Below are 19,725 nucleotides of genomic sequence, written 5' to 3' on the forward strand. Positions count from 1 at the left end.
TTCATTTGCTTCCAAAGTTTCATGGCCTTGCAGGTGAAGACCCGCACAAACATTTGAAAGAATTTCACATTGTCTGCTCCACCATGAAACCCCCAGATGTCCAAGAGGATCACATATTTCTGAAGGCTTTTCCTCATTCATTAGAGGGAGTGGCAAAGGACTGGCTGTATTACCTTGCTCCAAGGTCCATCACGAGCTGGGATGACCTTAAGAGAGTATTCTTAGAAAAAATTTTCCCTGCTTCCAGGACCACAGCCATCAGGAAGGATATCTCAGGTATTAGACAACTCAGTGGAGAGAGCCTGTATGAGTACTGGGAGAGATTTAAGAAACTATGTGCCAGTTGCCCCCACCATCAGATTTCAGAACAGCTTCTTCTCCAATATTTTTATGAAGGACTCAGTAATATGGAGAGAAGTATGATAGATGCTGCCAGTGGTGGAGCCCTTGGAGACATGACTCCTGCTGAAGCCAGAAATTTAATTGAGAAGATGGCCTCCAACTCCCAACAGTTTAGCGCCAGAAATGATGCCATAGTCATTAGAGGAGTGCATGAGGTAGCTACAAACCCATCTGCATCATCTGAAACTAAGAAGCTTGAAGGCAAACTGGATGCGTTGGTCAACTTGGTAACCCAGCTGGCCTTGAATCAGAAATTTGTACCTGTCGCAAGGGTTTGTGGTTTGTGCTCCTCTGCTGACCACCATACAGACCTTTGCCCTTCCATGCAGCAACCTGGAGCAATTGAGCAGCCTGAAGCTTATGCTGCAAATATTTACAATAGACCTCCTCAACCTCAGCAGCAAAATCAACCATAGCAGAACAATTATGACCTTTCCAGCAACAGATACAACCCTGGATGGAGGAATCACCCTAACCTCAGATGGTCCAGCCCTCAGCAACAACAGCAGCCTGCTCCTTCCTTCCAAAATGTTGCTGGCCCAAGCAAACCATACATTCCTCCACCAATCCAACAATAGCAACAACCCCAGAAACAGCCAACAGTTGAGGCCCCTCCACAACCTTCCCTTGAAGAACTTGTGAGGCAAATGACTATGCAGAACATGCAGTTTCAGCAAGAGACCAGAGCCTCCATTCAGAGCTTAACCAATCAGATGGGACAATTGGCTACCCAATTGAATCAACAACAGTCCCAGAATTCTAACAAGCTGCCTTCTCAAGCTGTCCAAAATCCCAAAAATGTCAGTGCCATTTCATTGAGGTCGGGAAAGCAATGTCAAGGACCTCAACCCGTAGCACCTTCCTCATCTGCAAATGAACCTGCCAAACTTCACTCTATTCCAGAAAAAGGTGATGACAAAAATTTACCTAACAATTTCTGTGCAGGTGAATCTTCTTCCACAGGTAATTCTGATTTGCAGAAGCAGCACATTCCCCCTCTTCCATTCCCTCCAAGAGCAGTTTCCAACAAAAAAATGGAAGAGGCAGAGAAAGAGATCTTGGAAACGTTTAGAAAGGTAGAGGTAAACATACCTCTGTTGGATGCAATAAAGCAAATTCCAAGATATGCCAAATTCTTGAAGGAGCTGTGCACTAATAAGCGGAAGCTTAAAGGAAGTGAACGAATTAGCATGGGCAGAAATGTCTCCGCATTGATTGGTAAATCTGTTCCTCAAATTCCTGAAAAATGTAAAGATCCAGGTACATTCAGCATACCTTGTATCATAGGGAATAGTAAGTTTGACAATGCCATGCTAGATTTAGGAGCTTCTGTTAGTGTTATGCCTCTGTCTATTTTTAATTCTCTATCTCTAGGCCCCTTGCAGTCAACTGATGTGGTAATTCATTTAGCTAATAGAAGTGTTGCCTACCCTGTTGGTTTCATAGAAGATGTCTTAGTTAGAGTTGGTGAACTGATTTTCCCTGTTGATTTTTATATTTTGAATATGGAAGATGGATTTTCTCAAGGATCAGTTCCCATCATTCTAGGCAGACCCTTTATGAAAACTGCTAGAACTAAGATAGATGTTTATGCAGGCACACTGTCTATGGAATTTGGTGACATAACTGTTCATTTTAATATTCTGGATGCTATGAAATACCCATCTGAAGATCTTTCTGTATTTCGTGCTGAAATAATTGACCATGTTGTTGATGAATACATGACTGATCTTTATTCTAATCTGCATGCCTCTCACTCTTCATGGATTGAGTCTGAAATTGTACTTGATCATATGTCTGAATTTGATGCTGAGAGTGATATTGATTTCATGCCTGGTGGTGGTGTTTTACCTCTTGAGATTGATTTTATAGAGTCAGATAGGACTAACCATGTTTCAGGAAGTACACATACCTCTGACTTTCTTTATGAGGTAAAGGCTGAGAAACCATCTCCTTCTACCACTGTCCAGCCGACCACACCAGAATTGAAGCCTCTGCCATCAAATTTAAAATACGCTTACTTGGATGATAGCAAGAGTTTTCCAGTGATTATATCTGCCTCCCTTGCTGATGAACAAGAGGAGAAGTTGTTGTCAGTTCTCAAGAAGCATAAGAAGGCTATAGGCTGGACCCTGGCGGACATTCCTGGTATTAGCCCATCCACATGTATGCATCGAATAAATTTAGAGGATGGAGCTAAACCAGTAAGACAACCACAGAGAAGACTCAACCCGGTGATTCTTGATGTAGTAAAGAAGGAGATAACCAAGCTTTTGCAAGCTGGAATCATTTATCCTATCTCCGATAGCCAATGGGTGAGTCCCGTCCAGGTAGTCCCGAAAAAGACTGGCCTCACAGTGATCAGAAATGAGAAGGAGGAGCTGATTCCTACTCGGGTGCAGAACAGTTGGAGAGTCTGCATTGACTATAGGAGGTTGAACCAGGTTACCAAAAAGGACCATTTTCCCCTGCCATTCATTGACCAGATGCTTGAACGCCTGGCAGGTAAATCCCACTACTGTTTCCTTGATGGTTTTTCTGGTTATATGCAAATTACTGTTGCTCCTGAGGATCAGGAAAAGACCACATTCACCTGCCCCTTCGGCACTTTTGCTTATAGGAGGATGCCTTTCGGCCTGTGCAATGCCCCTGGTACCTTCCAGCGGTGCATGATTAGTATTTTCAGTGATTTTTTAGAAAATTACATAGAGGTGTTTATGGATGATTTCCCTGTATATGGATCCTCTTTTGATGGTTGTTTGAATAGTTTGGAAAAAGTTTTGAATAGATGCATTGAAACTAACCTTGTTCTAAATTTTGAAAAATGTCATTTTATGGTTGAGCAAGGTATAGTTTTAGGCCACATTATTTCCAATAAGGGCATTGAAGTAGATCCTGCGAAAATTTCCGTTATTTCACAATTGCCTTACCCCTCTTGTGTGCGAGAGGTGCGATCTTTTCTTGGTCATGCAGGATTCTACAGGCGCTTTATAAGGGATTTTAGCAAAGTAGCCCTTCCACTGTCCAACTTGTTGCAAAAGGAGGTGGAGTTTGACTTTAATTCAGATGCAAAGAGGCTTTTGATTGCCTCAAAAGAGCGTTGACTACCACCCCCATCATCCAGGCACCCGATTGGACAGCCCCTTTTGAGCTTATGTGTGATGCATCAAATTATGCATTGGGGGCTGTCCTTGCTCAGAAAATTGATAAATTGCCCAGGGTGATATATTATGCTTCTAGGACTTTAGATGCTGCCCAAGCACATTATACTACTACTGAGAAAGAGCTTCTAGCCATAGTTTTTGCTCTTGAAAAATTTCGATCTTATTTGCTTGGTACTCGCATTATTGTTTATACTGACCATGCAGCTCTAAAGTACTTGTTGAAGAAGGCTGATTCTAAGCCTAGGTTGATCCGATGGATGCTCTGGCTCCAAGAGTTTGACTTGGAGATCCGTGATAGGAGCGGAGCACAAAATCTAGTTGCTGATCATTTGAGCCGGATCGAACGTGTCTCTGATGCAGATTCACCTATTCGGGATGATTTCCCGGATGATCATTTGTATATATTGTATAGTATTTCTGACTCTCTTTCTACTCCCTGGTTTGCTAACATTGTCAATTATTTAGTTGCCTCTGTTTTTCCTCCCTTAGCATCTAAGGCCCAAAAAGATAAGATTAAAAGTGATGCTAAGCATTTTATTTGGGATGACCCCTACTTGTGGAAATTGTGCAGTGATCAGGTCATTAGACGGTGCATTCCAGATCATGAGACTGACTCAGTCCTGCAGTTCTGTCATTCTTCCACACCGGGAGGTCATTTGGGTGTTCAAAGGACAGCTCGCAAAGTGCTTGATTGTGGTTTTTATTGGCCCACCATCTTTAAAGATGCGTGGAAGATCTGCAGCACTTGTGAGCAGTGTCAGAGAGCAGGAAATACACTTACATGGCGACAAAAAATGCCTCAGCAACCTATGCTATTCTGTGAGGTGTTTGATGTCTGGGGTATAGATTTCATGGGTCCTTTTCCTGTCTCTTTTGGTTATGTTTACATTCTCCTTGCAGTTGATTATGTTTCAAAATGGGTGGAAGCCAAGCCCACTAGAACTAATGATGCTAAAGTTGTCGCAGACTTTGTCAGGTCTAATCTATTTTGCAGGTTTGGAGTACCTAAAGCAATTGTTAGTGATCAAGGAACCCATTTTTGCAACAGGACAATGCATGCCCTGCTTAAAAAGTACGGGGTGGTACACAGAGTATCCACACCATACCACCCCCAGACTAATGGACAGGCAGAAATTTCTAACAGGGAAATCAAGAGAATTCTAGAGAAGATTGTGCAGCCAAGCAGGAAAGATTGGAGTACCAGGCTTGATGATGCTCTCTGGGCACATCGGACTGCCTACAAAGCACCCATAGGAATGTCTCCTTATCGGGTTGTCTTTGGAAAGGCATGTCATCTTCCAGTGGAAATTGAGCACAAAGCATACTGGGCAGTGAAGACTTGCAACTTCTCTATGGATCAAGCTGGCGAGGAAAGGAAGTTGCAACTGAGTGAGTTAGATGAAATCCGCCTAGAGAAGCCTACGAGAATGCCAAGTTCTACAAAGAAAAGACCAAGAAGTTCCATGATAGCATGATAGTTAAAAAAGACTTCGTGGTTGGGCAAAAGGTGTTATTGTATAATTCTAGGCTTGGACTCATGAGTGGTAAGTTGAGGTCTAAGTGGATTGGTCCTTTTGTTGTTACTAATGTTTTTCCTTATGGTACAGTTGAGATCAAAAGCGACTCCACAAACAAGAGCTTCAAGGTCAATGGACATCGACTTAAGTCATTCCTCACGAACCCTTCTTTAGTGGACGTAGTGGTGGAAGAGACTTCCTTACTCCACCCTACTCTTCCTCCACCATGACTTAGGGAGTTTTTCTTTTCCTATCTCCTTCTTTGCTTTTATTACACTTGTCCGATTCTCTTTGATGATTTAATTGATTTTAATCTTTTAATTGTGCTACATTGAGGACAATGTGTTGTTTAAGTATGGGGGGGAGTGTTCTTTGGTTTTGCTAGTTTTGTTGGTTTTGTTAATTTGTTAGTTGTGTTAATTTGTTAATGTTGTTAGTTTCGTTGGATTTTCAGTTTAATATTTTGGGTCAATTTCATGTGCACGTACGACTTTACATGTTTTTCTTTGAATTATAGGATATGTTCAAGAAATGGGTAATTGTTTTGAAAATAAAAGTTCTTGACATTTTGTGACTTGAAATCCTTGATTCTTCTCTACATGTCATGATAGTTTTGAAAGCTCAATTTGAAAGTGATGATTTTACCTTTGTGAGAATTTGAGCCATCCATCATTATAATCATTTGGTGTGTTTTGCCCCATTGATTGCTTGCACAATAGCCTTGGCTTGATTCTTGTTGATGCGTCCTAATTCACATGCATATTTGGAAATGATTAAGGCAATTTTGTTCTTATAAGCTTCTAGCCAAATGGACTTACCTTGAATTAATTCCTTTGATAGCCCTTTTGAGCCTTGTTTCCCTTTCCTTGTTTTGAAGCTCACTACAAGCCTTAAGTGAAAAACCATGATATTACCATATCCTTAAGGAATTTTGGAGCTTTGGAATTGTTTTGGGAATAAGTGTGGGGGGGTTTTTGTTTCATTGGACAACTTGTTTTGTTGGCTATGCTTCATGATGTATTTTGGGCCATACTTGATGTACATTGTATATTGGTTAAATGTTGGACATGCTGAATGAAATGTTGTTTCTCAAAGGCTAAAGAGTAAAAAAAAAAAAAATCGAAAAAAAAAGAAAAGCAATAAAGTTGAGTGAATAAGATCTTAAATGGCACAAGAATGATGAAACTCTTGGTTCTACTCTTCATGTTTAATTTTTATCTTTACTTCTTTATATTTTTTTTTTCTTAATATGCACTTATTCCCCTTTGCTCCTCTATTCCTTTGGGATTTAGCCACTTATTCCATATTTCTCCATACCTTGTCCTTGGCCCCATTACAACCTTAAAAGACCTTTTGATCCTCATGTGCTTGTGTTTATGGGTTGATTGTCAATTTTAGAATCTTGCCAAGTTTATGTGGTGTTTGCTTTCATGGGTGCTTTGAGGGTAAATAGTAGCCTAGACACTTGAGAGATAGAGTTTATATCTTGTGAGGCTTTATCACTTTTCATTCTTGAGCTGATTAACTATTTTGCCATGATTGGGTTGCTTGGATGATTTTCATGAATGTCTTGACTTTTTGGATCTCCTTATGTTAGATGTTACCCATTCCTTTCATTCCTTGATGTTCATTGAGAAATATGTGAATGTTTTTGTTTGTCTCCCTCTGATATCCTTGGATTTTGTTCTTTGTTTCATTTTGCCCAGGAGTGCAAAAGGCTAAGTATGGGGGGTTTTGATGTGCCATCATTTTCTTCTATTTTCTAAACCCTTTTTGCACCATTTTAATTATTGATTGGTCTTAATTGTCAATTAATTAGACAGTTTTATTATTTGGGCTCATTTACCTAATTTGATGTTTTTAATCTAATTTCAGGAATTAATGAAACATTGGGCTTAATCCGGATTTTGGTTGTGGACTTGAAGAGGGCAAATAAAGCAGCGCTTACCTTAGTTAATTTCTAATTAGGAAATTTCACAATTTTATTTTGTTCAGTGTTTATTTCGTTTTGGGCCAGAGTATTGAATTAGGGCCCAGTGACTTTGAGTGACTCTTTTTAAATAGCTGCCTAGGGATTCGTGCAGGGCATTCTATTCTGTTATGCTATCCATTATTCAGAGCTTTGTTTTAGGGTTTTTCGTTTTTCTGTTTTGCTACTTCTGAGTTCGTAATGCAATTTTACGTTTTCTGCTTCTAATTACAATTTCGTTCTTGCTTCTTCTTTTACTCTCATTTACGTTTCTGTTCCATTTTACATTTCTGTTCGTTTACGTTTCTGTTCATTTACGTTTCCGTTCATTTACGTTTCTGCTTCATGTTTCAATTGTGTTTTCTGTTTGAATCCATGGAAGGCTAGATTTTCTGGTGTTGTTTCCTTTTGAGGACGAAACCCAACTCTCTTTGAGGTTTCGCTTGTAATGTGGTTTCCTGGCAGTTTTCCCTTCACCAGTTATCCCAATTTCGTGAATATTAATCAGTGCACGCTTCGTGTTCGATTAATTGCCTCTGAGCCTAACTTGTGTTCATGCTTAATGGACGAAGGGCTAACTGGTGTATGTGGTGCCTAATCACGTATTGAAAACCCTAAGTTGATTTTTGCTTAGTAAATTGAAATAGGGTTGGATTAAGTGGTTGACTGTTAGGGACGAATTCTCCATAACCCAGGATAAGAGAGTGGCTTCTGAATCAGAGGAAACAACCCGTTTTTAATATTAGTAGTTTCGTATTCCATTTTATTTGTTCTGCTCTTTAATTACCAAACAACCAAACCCCCCCCCCCCCATCGTTACTGTTACTGCAAGCATATTATGAACATTTGGCTTGTCACTGCTCGTTGGGAAACGACCTAGGATCACTTCCTAGTTACTGCATTTTCATGTTTATTTGATTCGGGTACGGCCTCGATCACTCATGAAACAGGCCAATGTATTCCCACTGAAGAAAACACTCAAGAAATTCATTATATGGGAAATCAACAGTGACAAGGGTATACTCAAGGAGGATTTTCAAGCTTCCTACAAGGTCCCTATAATCAACAAGGACAGTGGAGGACACACCCTGGTAACCAGTTCAACAAAGACAAGAGTAGGCCTTCAAACAGGCCAATCCAACAAGGACCTAACATATTCCAGAGGACTACTAAGCTAGAGGATACCTTGACTCAGTTTATGCAGGTAGCAATGTCAAACCATAAAAGCACTGAGTCAGCACTGAAGAACCTTGAGGTCCAGGTGGGACAACTGGCCAAGCAGATAGCTGACAAGTCATCCAACAATTTTGTGGCAAATACATAACAGAATCCCAAGGAGGAATGCAAAGTTGTGATGACAAGTAAAAGGTTTGTGGAGGCTGAGGATGAGGATAGTGTTGTACATAAGAAGAAAACTGCTGACAAGAAAGGTACTGATTGCAAGAAAAATAAGGTGAGAGGTGAAAGTAATCAAGAAAAATAGGAACAAATAATGGTCAAGAATAAAGAATTGAAGGACCAAGAAAAAGAAAAAGAAGTAGAAAAAGAAATAGAAAATGAAAAAAATAAAAAAATAATAAGAATGCAAAGAAGAGTAGAAGTGAAAAAGCTGTGGATGAAGGTGTGGAAGTACCATATCCTGTGGTACCTTCCAAGAAGGAAAAAGATCGTCATCTGGCGAGATTTTTAGACATTTTCAGGAAACTGGAAATAACCATGCCCTTCGGTGAAGCTTTGCAGCAGATGCCACTCTACTCTAAATTCTTGAAAGATATGTTAACAAGGAAGCATAAATATATTCATCAGAAAAACATCATAGTGGAAGGAAACTGCAGTGTTGTGATCCAAAAGATCCTTCCACCCAAGCATAAAGATCCTGGGAGTGTAACTATTCCTTGTTCAATTGGAGAAGTCAATGTGGGAAAAGCTCTTATTGACCTAGGAGCCAGTATCAATTTGATTCCACTCTTCATGTGCAGAAGATTGGGAGAGTTGGAAATAATGCCCACCTAAATGACTTTATAATTAGTTGACCGCTCCATTACCAGGCCATATGGAGTAATTGAAGATGTGTTGGTTAGAGTAAAACATTTTATCTTCCCGGCAGACTTTATGGTAATGGATATCTCTAAAGATACTGACATCCATGTAATATTGGGAAGGCCATTCATGTTGACCGCAAGTTGCATAGTTGATATGGGAAAGAGAAAGCTGGAGCTAGGTTTTGAAGATCAGAAGATTGATTTTGATTTGTTTGTTGAAGACAACCCTGCTCTAGAACACAATGTGTGCTTATAGGTAATGGAAGGAGGTCAAGAGGTTTTGAAAGTAAGAACCAAAACATAAGATCACCCAGTGAGGTAAAAGCGTCAAGCTAATGACGTTAAAGAAGAGCTTCCTGGGAGGCAACCCAGTTTTAATTTCTGCTATTTTTGTTTTTCATGCATATATCTTGTGGAACTTGTTTTTTAATTTGTACATAGGAGTATATCATCCTATCTTTGAATGTTTAACATAAGGGTTTCAATTTGTTGAGAAAAGGACTAAAATATAACTTAGAAAACATTTTTCTGAAAAAAAGTCCTTTCGCTAAGCGCGAACCTCACGCTAAGCACATCTTTGGTCATGCGCTAAGTCGCGAGTCTCAAGCCCTTAACGCCCAACCCTTGCATCTGAGGTTGATTTTGTCCGCTAAGCTGGCAAAGGATGAGCTAAGCCAACTTCAATTTGATCTGAATTCGTCTAAGCTTCAACCTGATCACTAAGAGACAACTTATCCTTGGCTAAGCGTGACCTAATGTCGCCAAGCTAAATTCCTTACGGCCATAACTGAGGTCCATGAAGCTAAGTGCCAGTCATGGCAGCTAAGTTGAATTCGTTGCGGCAATGTGAGCGCTAAGCGAGTCCTTATCAACTAAGCACATGCTCCTCTGTACTTAAGATGCATCATTTTAGCTAAGCCAGCCAGAGCCTGGCTTAGAGAGAGTTGCGGCTTTTCAGATCTGCAAACCTCGCTAAGCGGTCTTATCCTCGTGCTAAGCCAAGCCTTTGTGAAAAAAAAAACTGATTTTGAATTTGAAACGTCAGCTAAGCGCGCGGGTCTGCTAAGCGAGCCTTATTGAGAAACGAAACGTCTCTCTGGCTCGCTTAGCGCAGCGTTCCGCTAAGCGAAAGTGTCGAAAACTGCTTAAGTGAGTGTAACAGCAGTTACACTCACACTTGCCAGATTTCGGAAACTCCTTCTCTGCACTCTCTCTCCAAAAAATTTATGCATTTTGCATTTGTGCTTTCTCTTTGTGTTGTCTACTTCCAATCCTAAAGCATTAACAATCCAAGTAAGTTCCTTGATTCTTTTTCTCTTTTTCTTGTCTAAACTTTAGGGTAGAAGACTTCAACTGTAGTTTTAGATTTTTAGGGTTTTTATGTTTTGTTAAAATTAATTTAAGATTAGGACTATATACGCTTGTATACTGTATTGAGTATGATGCACACATTGCATGTCTGATATGCCTTTTAGAGGCTTGAAAAGTGCAAGAAAACGAACTGCGTTTTTTGCGTTTTCTGGAAAACGCGATGAACTCGCTATGCGAGCATGCTGCGCTAAGCGAGTTCATCAGTAATCATTGTGTATATAGGCGTTCTCTGAAGAACTAGCTAAGCGTGCCTACCGTGCTAAGCGAGTTCAACTTTTGAGGATGAACATTCATCCTCTTGCTGAGATGCTTGTGGCTAAACGAGGCTGAATCGCTAAGCCCAGGTAACTTAGACAATTTTTTTTGTTGATAGCCACGCGCTAAGCCGAGCTTTCCTGGGCCAAGCGCGATTTGTTGCGGCATCCGCTGAGCTAAGCGAGCTTCGCTCGCTAAGCTCCCAATACTTAGTGGAATTTTTGAAGGGTTAATGTCGCTAAGCACAACCTTTAAGGAGATTAGCGCATATCCTTGCGGCAGATGTTCAGCTTAGCGGGCACTGTCCAACTAAGCCAATTCTGTAGAAGCTAAATTTCTACAACTTCCACTAAGTGGCTCCACATGTCGCTAAGCGGTAGTGTTTTTTTTTGCAAAGGCCAGCTAAGCAAACCATGTATCGCTAAGCGGCCAGTGTCTTTTTTAATTGTATTTTTCAGTTTTTGAAATTTGAATAACTTGAGTCATGATCAACTGTTTGATTCCTTTGTCTGCAGATGGCTTCCAGAAAGAGAAAGAGTATTGGTACAAGGCCCACAACTCAGTATGACAACAACATAGATCTAACTTTGGTGAAAGAGTTTTATGCTAACCTTTACAACTCCAAAGGACCTTCACCAAAGCAAGTCAGGGTCAGAGGCCACGTGGTGAAGATTAATGCAGACAACCTCAACACCTTTCTGGAGACACCTGTGGTACTTGCTGAGGTTGAAACCTTACCTGCATATTCCAGATACTGCAGGTTGCCCACTGATATTAGAGAAATTGAGGCTGCCTTATGTATCCCAGGTCGGGGGTTTGTTTTGAATGCTGAAGGCCACCCTGGGAAGATTCTCAGGAAAAATTTAACAACTCTTGTTCAGGTGTGGAGTGTTCTCTCGTACTCCAACCTGGCCCCTACTTCCCACACCTCGGACCTGACAGTAGATCAAGCTAAGCTGATCTTTGGCCTAGTCTCTCAAATGGACATGAATGTGGGAGCCCTCATCTCTGGTCAGATTACATCTATGGCTCAGTCAAACTCTTCTAGACTTGGGTTCCCTGCTCTTATCACCACTTTATGTAAGTCTAGAGGGGTTGCTTCTAGCAGTCTGGTCTTCAAACGCCTGAGCTTGGTTATTAACTTGGCCTATATCAGGAAAATCAGTTGGAACCCTGATGATCTAATAGTTACTATCAGAGGGGCCAGGAGAGCGAGGACAAGGCCAGTTGAGGCCCCTTCCACAGCTCCTCCTCCAACACATACCCTAGCAGCTCCTTTGCCCCAGCTCCTGCAGATTTTTAGCGTCTTGAAGCCATGCTTCAAAGCATCCATCAGGGGCAAATTATTTTATTACAAAGTTTACAAATGGTGGCGCCTCCAAACTCTATTCCTTCAATAGAGTAGTTTAATGAGATGGTAGCCTGGCCCGGGACCTAACCTTCTCTTCACAGGGAAGATGAAGGTCCCACAGCCCAGGTACCTCAGCATATGGAGGATGCGTCATCTGAGACTACCACTCCAGAGCCCTTGGTCAGAAGGAAGAAGGCAAATCAAACACAAGAAGCTGCAACCACTTCTGAGCCTTCAGAACCAGTGGCAGATACAGCTTCACTTCAGCAGGCAGCAGACCCTTACACTCCTGAGGATCAGACTACGTCAGTCCTGTCTCCGAACACCTCTCCTACAGCTACCCCTGTGCTTCACTTAACAGACGAGGAGGATGTTCAGACACAGGATACTCAGGACTGATCACAGGATTTTTAAATTCCTGATGATAATTTTTTGTGCCATTTAGATTATTTTTATGATAATTATGGTTTTAGTACAATATTTCTTTTATGATTACATACACTGCTAGTTTTATTTATAGATAGTTGATTTGCTTATTCTGAAGCATTTTGAACGGTTGACTTGATTTTTATGACATGGCAGTGAAACACTTTTGTCTTTTTGTGAAAAATGGGTGTATGTCTTTATATTGAATTGAATGCATGATTGTGATGGAGTTTGTGTTCTTTTTCATAAGTTTGAGCAAGTGTGTATGTTAGACAAAGAAAGAACAAGAATGTGAACTTGCAATTAGAATTGTTAATCAGGAGACAAATTGATCAAGAAAGAAAAGCTTGAACCAAAACCGGTGAGAGTGTGAATTTAAACTGTGAGTGAACGACTAGTTGTGAGTAATAATCTTTGCCTGAATCTCTGAATTTTGGAATGAAATATATAAATGAGAACATGATGAAGGCCATGATTTGTGTATACACAAGCCTTTTGACCAAACAGCTTACCTTGCAAAATAACTGTATCCTTTGCTCCTTTTATAAGTTGAATGATTTTGTCATAAATTGAACTCATGACTTAAATAATTATCTCCTGATACCTTGCTTAGATTCTAGTAGAGCATATGGTTCAAGAAAAAATTTACCCCAAATTTGGGGGAGTAAAGTCAATTAGAATGCAAAGAAAAAGGAAAAGCATCAGCACACACAACAAATAAGTTGTATGTTAAAAAAAAAAGTGTGCTGATGTAACAAGGTCAAAAGCAAATGAAAGTGAAAAGCTAGTGAGCAAGCCAATTGTATTGAAAAGATCATTGGGATAAGTCTAGGATTTGTGATCTCTTAGAATCTAAACCTTTGAATCCTAGAAAAACCAATGAATTTTTGTAGCCAAGCCTCACTACAAGCCTGAGAAAGTCCTTCTGATTCTGTTTATACATTTCTGACTTTATGGCATGAGATGAAATTCAAAGATTGGACCTCTTGCTAGTTGTTATTAATGAATAGCTTAAACACTTGTGCTTGAGTGAAACAGTAGCCGTGAGACTGTGGTTTAAGCTACTTTCCTTAATATTTGTCTTATGATTAGCTCCATCTAATTGTTCAGGTTACATTTTATTCTTCTCTTTGGATAACTGCATACCTTGTGAGAGACAAGTGATGAAGGCATTTTACTCCATTCTCTTATCATGCAATCAGTAACTTTTGTTGTATACACCTTTGTACATAGTCACTGCATGTTTTTGTCACTTGAGGACAAGTGAATTGTTCTCTTTTTGCTTGAGGACAAGCAAAACTGTAAATTCGGGGGAGTTGTTAATCGGTGAATACGACTAACTTTTATGTATAAAACTTGTGTAAATTGTATCAAACTCTTCCAATTTATGGTTATTTTGTAGTGTTATAAGTATTTTCTATTTAGTATAGGTAATAAATACTTAGTACTTCCAGTTTATGTGTTTAATAATCATTTTCTCTCAATTTCAGGTTAATAAGGCAAGCTTTGAAAAGTGTTGTTTTTCACCTTCTCGCTAAGCCAACTCATTGGCTTAGCAAGCATCCGCTAAGCGCACCACTCATGGGCTAAGCGCGAGGAAGACTCTGGAAGAAGATGAGTTGTATAGGTTCGCTAAGCGCACCGCTTCATCTCACTAAGCGCGCCGCTTCAGTTCATCCGCTAAGCGAGAAAGGCACGCGCTAAGCCAAAATTCACTAATGTGCGCTACGCGGTCCATAATTGCGCTAAGCGCACGAGCACGAACAAGGCCACCTATTTAAGCCTGAAATCAGATTTTAGAGAGGGAGTTTGGACTGGGATTCAGAGCATTGCATGTCTAGAGTTTCTAGAGAGAGAAAGGTCCAAGTTCTAGAGTGTTTTGAGAGATTTTGCTGTGTGAAAATCTGCAGAGACCAGAGCTTGAAGCAGGAGCCGGTTTGAGAGCTTGAGATGAGTTTGTGAGTGATTGTGAGATCCTAGAGGTGAAGGAGACATCCTCACCACTTGTATTTTTTAAATCTTTCATCTTGTTCTTCTCTTTGTTGTAAGGAAGGCTTCCTGGTATGGAAAGCTAAATCCTCTGTTGGATCTTCCCTGTAGGTATCTGATGTAAATATATTTTTTATCTATTTAATGATGTTTTGTGTGTTCTCCGTGCTATCTACTTTTCATTCCAGTATGTCTTTACCTTGATCACGTAGATGCATGCTTTGTTAGGGTCATTCAACAATGGAAACTGGTCTGACTCTAAAGTCCTTGATAGTACAGGGCTAAGTTGTCGTGCTATCACGAGGAATCGGGGTGCAATAAGTTAGTTGTGTATGTGTGTCTCAATGCGGTCCTAGTTAAGTTTTGTCTTACAAAAGAAATCTACGGACGATGCTTGATCAGAATTATGCTAAACAATCATGAGGAATCAGGGTTTAGTATCTCAGGAGACACCATAAGAACACATGAGCATTGTTAGATAGAGAATATCTTTTCAGCATCAGGCACCTATTAGGAAGACCAACGTGTTTCTACTTGTTTTTACACATCATTTCTCACGCATGATTTTCTTTCTTTTTGCACAGACATTTTATACACTTGTTCATATTCACACTTATCTTTACACACCAAACACTTATTTTCTGAAATAGCTTACCAAATAACACAAGTTCCCCTAGAGTTCGATACTCGGTTCTTACCGTTTTATACTACTTGTGCAATCCGGTGCACTTGCCGGAAGCCGAACAGGTACCCTACCTACATGATGGAGCCCTAAATACAATGTCCAAAAATAATGAAACCTTATTCTAATATGTACAAAGATAAGTGACCTCATACTTAGCTCATGGGCCCGAAATCTACCCTAAGGCTCATGAGAACCCTAGGGCCTTCTCTTGCATCTCTGGCCCAATCTTCTTGGAGTTTTCTATCTAATGCCCTTGGGGGGTAGGATTGCATCAGGCCTTCTCTTGCATCCCTGGCCCAATCTTCCTGGAGTCTCCTAGCCATGACTCAGGTGATAGGTCCCCTCCTTGGGAAGATTGCATCAGTGGTGGTGGTTGTGCTGGTGATCTTGACTTAAATTAAATCTTTTAGAGATTTTATTGTTAACTAAAATTTTAATTTGAATTGAAAATGTTTTAATCTTAACGTTTCATTTTAATCTAATGGTTGAGATTGACCATTCTCATTCTGATAAGATGATCATTCTTATTTGTTCTTATTTCAGAATATGATTGGGGATCCTTTAAGTAATTAAGCAAAATTCTCAATACAACTTTCCATTGCCTAGGAGAGTAAACCGTAATCTTCCTACAGTGGTACCTTTCTTATTTGGGATACCATACCCATTCACATTGCTTCCATACAAATTGAGATGGGATCTGAGCATATAAAAGATTTCTAGCTTTAAGATAAAATTTATTTGTCTCCATCCATGGCAAAAACTTAGAGGTGTTGTTTTTTGGCTTTTGAATAACATCTTCAATAGGAGCATCCTCACCATATATAACATATTGTTCATTTGGTAAATGAAAGGATAACCTTTCAATAGTAGGTTCTTTGTGATGAATGTCAAAACAAAAAATTATTCATGCTGCCTCACAGGATGACAAATACCTACAATTGTAATACATTTTGACCTCATCAACACATGTAGACTGTTGTGTACCCGCACTTTCATAAAATGTGACAGTTGTTCGATCATGCTTTTTGTTCACATACTTGAACCATTCAACATTCAACATTTATATGGACATCTATTATATATATATATATATATATATATATATGGTCTTACTTCTACCATCTTCATTTTCCCACCCAAATTTGGAGTACAATTGTAAATTAATTATAAACTCTTGCTTTTCTATTTCTTATCGATAGTGAATGAGTAATTAGAATCTTAAACTCTTTTTAATCTTCCGTAAATGTGGAACTCTTCATTCTCATTTTGCATTAATAATAAATTGAAGATGGAAATATCAAGAGGCATTATTTTCCTATTTAAAGACAGAGGAGCTTTTGCTCTTTCATTATTACATTATTTGTCATTTCTTCGTATCAAGAAATAATCTTCAAGTTTATTGTTTTGTGATAATGATCAGATGTCCTTTCTAGTCTTAAGAGATGCATTTTGTGTCTTGAGGAATGGAAAAATGATAGCATAACAACTTATAAAATAAGCATCGGGCAACCTTATTTGCTATCCTGGTGGATGAAATATAGCATGAGGTATAAATTTATATTTCATCATATGGCTCTCGAGCCTAATGAAGTTGTTGTCATTGCTAAGGCACACACACATATGAAACTGATGATGTGTGTCATTATTTTTTATCTTTCAAGGAAACTATCATGCCAAGGAAGGCAAGATTGGATATTCTTTGGGTGCTTCCTCTAATGGAATGTTACAAGTTTAGCGCATGAAACTGCAAGGAATTTGGTAAGTAGAAAATTACCTCAAAATAAAAAGAGAAAAAAGTAATTGTATAGAAAAATCAATGCTTACTTAATTTTCTTTGTAATTTTTACTTTTTTTTTTATAAATTTTCCTTTTATATTTAATTTTTCTCTGTTTGTGTTGATGTATGTATAATATTTGTCTTGAATTGAAAAACATCATGTGTGTTTTGTATAAAAATATTTGTATTCATTTAGTTCTCAAAAAAGTAACGTGTTGATTATTTTTCTTTAGTGAATTCTTGAATTTGTAGTTCGTGTTTACAATTGAAGGTTTTAAATACCTAACATAAATAATATTAAAGGTTTTAATACACTTTTTTATAGAAAAATTTACACTGTTAACGTTGCTTTCCTTTATAGTTTGTATTCATATAATAATTAGAGTCGTAAGGCTCATACTTTTTTATTGAATATAATGCTTTAAATTTCTATTTTATTTTAAAAAAATTACTAACTATCTGTATTAACAATTATTAGGATAAAAATTAATAAAACTGAGAATGTTTTTAATTAACTTTTTTTTTCATATCCAGATTAAATTCGAGGATAATAATATTTCTAAGTAATAATATATAATATTATCTCCCATAACCTTTGTTTTTGCTCTTAAAATTTCTAGGCTACTATGCAAGTCTTTAAAATGTTTTTTAATAAAATATTTTTTTATGTATAAAAGTTCATTCGTTTTACAAATGGCCAATTGTTTTTGTTAGACCAAAGCATCATGGTAACACCTAAAATTGTTAACCCATTTTGAAGACCAAATAACATTGATGATGACCTTCAATAACACACTATTATAGGAAATGAGAAATGAAATTATCAAAAAGAAGTGTTTCTTTATTAACTTCTTAAATTTATAATTGTTATTTTTTAAAGAATATAATTGCTATTTTTATATCCCAATCAAATTGTAATTTTCTGCCATTGCTTCTTACAAATTGGTTGATTCAAAAGTTTTTATTCTCATAGTAGGACTTTCTTCCTTTTACGATACAAGTAATGAGGAGAAGCTATTGTTTTATTAACCTTTCATTCATCTTCTTTTTATATTATTTAACCAGGTTTATTTTTAACTGGGGTTAAAGGCGGTCAAATTGCTTATTGATGATAGGTATGTATTAACTAGAAAAATTTAACGTTAAATAATTAAACTAAAATTTAGTAGGTTTAATTTTTTGCTAAAATATATTTTTTGCACTCATAAAATTACAAATGTTCAGATTTTGTCCTGTAAAAATTTTGGTTACAAAATTAAAATATGTTAAATTTTGACTTGAAACTAAGTTTAGATATGCATTTTTCAATTTGAGCCGGTTGAATTTTTTGAGGTTAATAACTGTCATTTGATATGTAACAATAAAAAACAAGTAACTAATGAAATTTACAATAATTTACACCTTACACCTTGTTCAACCAACTTGATTATATTCTTTTTAAATTAAGTTTAACTAACTAAAAATTATTATAAATGTTTCCTTAAATTTTATTATTTTTTATAAACATCACTTATTTAATATTAGGTTTGATTTTTTTTAGCTATTTTAAAAAAAAATCGCTGTTTTTATTTTACTTTGAGTTAATATTTAATTTCTATATGTTAAGGTGTTTTATACGGTAACAAAGTAAATCTATTGAATAAATGAATCCATTTATGAATTCAAATAGCTTTTTAGAATAAATTTTTTGGGTTGTTTAACTGTTTAGAATAAATAGATATGATTATTAGTGATCAAGTGTAATGTTGTTTAATCTTATCCATCTATCTTAACTTAATTGAACACAACAAATTTTTAGTTCCAAAAAAGTATCATAAAATTTTTAATTTACAAAAATAATTATGGCTACAATTGGTTCCTTAATTATATTGTAAGGTCCAATTTGGTCACTCAATTATTAAAAGATTATTTGATCCCTCAATTCGAGTACTTTGTGTCGCGAGTCATCTTTCCTTCATGTGGGGTTTGGGTAGGTACTCGGTGCCCTAGCTGAATACCTATCTAGTATACTGGCCCCTAAGCCCTTTTTGGTCTAAGGAGACCCAGAAAGGTTTTACTTGTTAAAATCTTTTGCACTACGGAGGTATCTATGATGACCATTTGTCTTATGAACAGTTATGCTTTCTCGAGGTCATTATGTAATGGCTATATCGTGGTCTACACCATGTCTCTTCAACTGCCAGCTTTGGTAACTGAAATGCGTTTTTCTTCTTCGTTATTGATCTAATTCAATCTGATGGTCGGGATTTAATTTTGAATTAAGCCCATTTGAGGCCCAACCCTATAAAAAAAAGGATCGTTGAATCATCATTGACCTTACACCTTTTCTAATATTCTTCTTTCTCCGCCGAGTAATGCCTTCAGTTTTATTCTTTTAGATATGTGTTGTACATTAGGAATAATGGCTTCGACAATGGGGTTGGTTGAGGATGTGTCTGAGGTCCGCAACTTTGACAAGGATATATTGATGGTATCTACCAATTCCTCATCGTTGGGGTCAGCATATTTGGTCTTAGCTAGTGGCTTGTCTTCTGACGGGGGAGGATCCAAACACTTTTTGGCATTTTTGGACTAGCTTCCTATGAAGGTTAGTGATACCATTGATGAAACGACGACGACTAATACTACTCTTCCGGTGGAGGTACCACAGCCTGGTCTTGCCCCTGCAAGAATTGGGTCAGTCTCTTTAGAACCGATGGTTGAGTTGGTTTAGCCCAAGAAGATACCCGTGTTGAAGGAGAAGATTCCCCTTCCTCCTATTACCCTTCCGAGCTATA

General features: G+C 38.0%; 1 non-coding gene across 1 annotated transcript; it reads right to left on the reverse strand.

The window, feature by feature from the left end:
• Nucleotides 1-254: 254 nt before the first annotated feature.
• Nucleotides 255-361, reverse strand: LOC113000557 (small nucleolar RNA R71). The gene has a single exon (XR_003265890.1). It is a non-coding gene; the product is annotated as a small nucleolar RNA R71 (small nucleolar RNA).
• Between the last annotated feature and the right edge of the window lie 19,364 nt (nucleotides 362-19,725).

The sequence above is a fragment of the Glycine max genome, chromosome 19 (genome assembly GCF_000004515.6).
Source record: "Glycine max cultivar Williams 82 chromosome 19, Glycine_max_v4.0, whole genome shotgun sequence".
NCBI lineage: Eukaryota > Viridiplantae > Streptophyta > Magnoliopsida > Fabales > Fabaceae > Glycine > Glycine max.